Below are 4,920 nucleotides of genomic sequence, written 5' to 3' on the forward strand. Positions count from 1 at the left end.
CCAAGGCTAGAAGGAGATATGATGGGAGTGGAGTAGGCTGGACGAGTATGCAGTCTTTAATATACTTTTACATAAGTAAGAAATCCATACATATAGAATATATATCTTAGCCTGAGAAATCAAGGAAGAAATAGTTTACATGACAGAGACCATTTGGGTTATTCAATAACATTACCCTGTCACCAAACTTATTTTTTATGTTTATTACAAATGTTGAAGTTGGTCCTGTATACACCAGCAGCCATACAGTTTTAATATTCAGTCACCTGAAGCACATCTATTTCCAAAGGAATTATTTGCGATGTAGCATTTGGTTCACAGAAGTTGATATGATGGATTTACTGTCTTCTTTTTAATGCTTCAACTAACCATTCCACTGTCTTATGAGGCCACTGCCTTTGGTTGCTGATGTTTTAAATATCTGCCATCTTCTGTCCTTCAAAGCTGCTAACCCAAATATTTTTGCCATTTCTGAGGGTGTCATGGCCTGCTTCATGTCTTGCTTATTTGCAAACATCACTAAAATGACTTTTCTCAGTTCTTATTCCTCTAACACAACAAGTAACTCTGCTTCAGAAATATCAGTTTGTTCTCATTCACAACAGTCAACTACATCAATGACTGCATCTGTGTCTGAATAGTAACATCTTCAGTGTAACCTAATATCTGTCATCCTCCTATGTTCTAAACTTGGAATTTAAGATTTTGTATGTCAGAGTCTACATTAAATCCATAGTAGGAATAGTAGTAATGACTTCTCCAGTGTATAATCTGTACAAAATTTTATTTTTCCAGCACCATATAATCTCAAAACTAAAATTCTCATTTCCCTTGTTCTACTCCTACTTGAGCCTGGGCACTGCCACCTCCACCTGCCTTGGCCTCTGCTCTGAGGTATTTTACTCATAAGCCTGGTAGACCAACAAATGCCACATCATACAGGATCCCAAAGAATAACTTTAGACAGGTTTCTTTCTGAGTTTAGAATCTATCTTTTGTTAGTTGTCTGGTCAAAAATCACATGCTCTTCACCCTTTCTCTGATAAGCACACCTGTGCCTGTTTTTCAGGCATATAGTAGGCCCTCAAAAATAAGCATGAGTTTAGGGACTGGAGAGATGGCACAGCAGTTAAGAGCACTGGCTGCTCCTACAGAGGACCCGGGTTCAGTTCCCAGTACTCACATTGTGGCTAACAACCATTCATAGCTCCAGTTCCAGGGAGAGCCAATACTCTCTTTTGACATCGGTAGGCATTGCATGACATAGACACACCAGAAAACGGGCATCAAGTCACACAGTGGTGTGACTGCATGACGTTGGGAGGTAACATGGTCTGTCATGACTCAGTTTACTCATCTGTAAAACAACTGCCTGTGATTTTCTTAGTTTTTTTTTATAAAGACTGAGTTAATTCAGGGAGAATATTTGTAACAAGGCCTGGGCCACATTAATTACTTTGAAATTTATTAAAGCCAAAATAAGTCATATTCATGGCTGGTTTGTGCTCATGTTGCAAAATAACCACTATTACCAAAAGAGGAACCCTAGGAGAAGCCACTACTTTGAAAGATTTTTTTTATGTTCCTCCCTTTTGAATAATTTCACATTTAGAGAGGAAATTCCCCAAATCTGAATTCATTACAAGTATATATAGTGCAAGATCTTTCATTCAGCATGACAACTCAACCTCATCTCATCACAGAGATTTCATTGGTTTCCACTAAACTGGTGTTTCCTTCTTGCTTGGCCCACTGTAATTAATCAAGGAACATCTTGCAGTGCTATCATCTATTCATGGTCTATGCAACATATTGTGTCTTCCTCACCTTTATTGGTTTCCAAATTCTTCAGCAAAAAGAAAAGGGAGCAGATAAGGGAACAAGAGAATAAGAGAAGAGCTGCACAGACCATGACCATGCACAGACAAGCCTCGCCTACAATAAACCTGGGAGCCAGGTTTGCATCGTGGTTATGCTCCTGAGTTAAGCTGTCTGGGCCAAAGCCCAGTTCCACAAGTCATAACCCTGGGAAAATGACTCACTTCTCTCTTCCTTAGTTCTCTCACTTTTAAATCATGGATAATAAAAGTGTCCATGCAATGGAGTTACTGAAAAAATGAAGCGTGTAACTATATCACATAAAGTGCTTGGAAATGAGCCCAATACATCAATTCCTATCATTAATCAAATTAGAGTTCCCTAACAACATTCTTTGTTCCTCCATGATATACTTCCCAACTGCTTTCTGATAAAGTCTTCATTCAAAATTCACACTGTAGGTATGGTTACACATGACTACATTCTGAGTGCTCAGGATGCTGAAATAAGATCATTAGTTCAAGGCCAGCCTGAGCTACATAGTAAGCTCTTACATGAAAAGAAGAAAAACATCACTTAGGGATGGGCATCTCACAGTCACTTATTCTCTGCATTTGAGCACTTGTGGAACTTTGTGATAATCTCCCTCTATTGCAAAAAGAAGTTGCTTTGGAAAGTGGTGAGAGGTACAATTGTCTGTAATTTAATGAAATGTATTTAGAATATAGTCGGAAATTACTTTGGTCTAAGAATGTGGCAGAAGTAAATTCTTCTCTAGGGTCTATGATTTCTTGAGCCTTCTGTACTTGGCTGTTAACAGTACCAGGCATGAGGTTCCTCCCACTGAGCAGGTCTCAAGTCCAATTAGACATCTGTTGATTATCCCCAAGAAAAAATTTTAATACTGCACCAATAAGAGATTGATTCCTGGGCCAGTCATTCTTACGGTTTACAGAGGGGTAGACTTCACAGAGAGGTAGGACCATTGATTGATTTTTCTACCTTGGGAGATTACATAATATTTTCAGATACTATGACAGCTAGTCTACAGAAAGGAGGCTTTCAGGACAGTTCCAGCTCAATTGCTCCAAGTCCTAATATGACATATCTTCAACAATAACATCTTACCTTCAAATTCTGAGAGGCAATCAAGGGCTGTGGCAATAGCCTATATTATTTTGGGAGTCTCTTGGACCACCCTGAACAATAATTCAAAGAGGTTTTCCCTTGTCTGTCACTGTGATTTTTGTTATACAGCCTTCAGGTATACACATGTACTCACATTTATATTATATGTGTATTTTCAGTAGACTTATTAAATACTACATTTCCCTTTGGCTTTTCACACTATGTAAGCATTACTTATCTCTTTTTCCTCTTTCTCCCCATGTGTAGCACTCCCTCCTCACTCCCTATTTAAAGTAGCCCCCATTTTCCCCATTTCCCCTAGTCATTCCTGTCTCTTCCTAGTTTACCTCCCTTGAGCTCCTTCTCCCCTGCTCTCCCTTTTTCCATGTTCCTGATCCCTGAGGTTACATCAAAACATATACTCACATCCAAAGAGTTGGAGCTAGGATCCACAAATGAGAGAGAACATGTATAAAGTGATACATCTACTATACAACCTCTACACCTAAAACTCATTGAACATAGCAGAAGAAGGGGCAGAAAGAATGTAAGAGCCAGAGGGACAGAACACCTGCTACTAGTTAAGGCATTCTAGACATTATAGGGAAGCTACTCCAATGAAATCTCCACGTATGATAATCTAACAGGATCTGCATAATGACAAAACCTGTTGACATGCCAATGTGGATGATGGAAATTTCAGGGTCCTGCCTAAAGATGAAGAGCTATAGGCAATCAACGGGAGCTGAGGAAGGAAGAATCTGTTTTCTCTGGGGACTAGCTCTGTGGGAGGTTATCTACTTCAGCCCTAAACACAGATAAGCATGAGCACCATTAAATGAACTCAGTACATTATACATACATGTGTGTGTATGTATGCAACAATAGTAAATAAGAGGACATGAAACTAAAGAAATTGAGAAGGAGTGGGAGGGGAAATGGGTGGAGTTGGAAAGGGACTGGGAAGGAAGGAAATAAGGCAAATCAATAATCATTTACCAAATTCACAAAAATAATTTTTTTAAAAAAGAAGAAAATTTTTCAAAGGAATTAATACTCAGTACTGCACCTGAATGGGAATCTTTAGTCCTCTTTCCAGGTGGCACCCATACCAAAGGGGGATCTCCTTTATGTTGTTATTTCTCCTACAAAATCATAAATTCCTACTAGACCTTACAGTTCCATGACTGGTATAGTCCCATTACAGAAAATGTTTGTTGATTTGATTATAAATACTAAACATATGTTGCAAAATTTAATTTTACAAATGAAGTACATTATGCATATTTTATAATAGAAAATTGTATTTTAGAAATATTTAAAACATAAAACATTAAAATTTTTGACAGTACTAAAAGGCATAACAAAACAAAATATGTTTTCTTTAATTCTAAAGAGAATTTTAAATGGAAATGGTTTACTTAGCTGACATTTTTATGTGAATTTAAATGATACTATATGCTATAAAATGTATAACAATGGTTATTCATTTAAAAAAATATGGGAAGGACTACTTTATATGTTATTGACCAATCTGTGTTTTGTTGATCCAGATTGTTAGCTGTATGTATATCTGTGAAGGCTTTTCTCCACCTTGCAAAGGAAAAGGGATAATTTTTCTTTCAAGAATTGAGCAAATGATGGATGTTGCTCTCAGAGGTGATCTATTCACTAGACCAAAGTCTCTGGTAAGAAGCATTGCCTTAGCTGTGGTGAGTTCTACCTAGAGTGTAGCGAGCAGCATCTCCAAGCTGATGGGTTTTTGCAATTAGCCAAAGGGCCAGAAATGTATGTTATTAATTAGAATCAATCAAATAGTCTCAGTTGGAACAGCTAAATGGAAGATGTACAAAACTAATTCTCCTTTCTATTCAGTTGGGACTTCAGGGAAAATCAAAAAGATAATGGAATTTGGAGACACTTCAAAGCACAATAACGAATAGAAGACTGAAAATATGTGCCTAGGGAAAGGAC

The 4,920-nt window shown here is 37.6% G+C and overlaps 1 pseudogene; it reads right to left on the reverse strand.

The window, feature by feature from the left end:
- Positions 1-338: 338 nt before the first annotated feature.
- On the reverse strand, positions 339-907 carry LOC103738174 (annotated as a pseudogene).
- Positions 908-4,920: the final 4,013 nt, after the last annotated feature.

This window comes from Nannospalax galili, unplaced genomic scaffold, assembly GCF_000622305.1.
Source record: "Nannospalax galili isolate Female #2095 unplaced genomic scaffold, S.galili_v1.0 scaffold17, whole genome shotgun sequence".
Lineage (NCBI taxonomy): Eukaryota > Metazoa > Chordata > Mammalia > Rodentia > Spalacidae > Nannospalax > Nannospalax galili.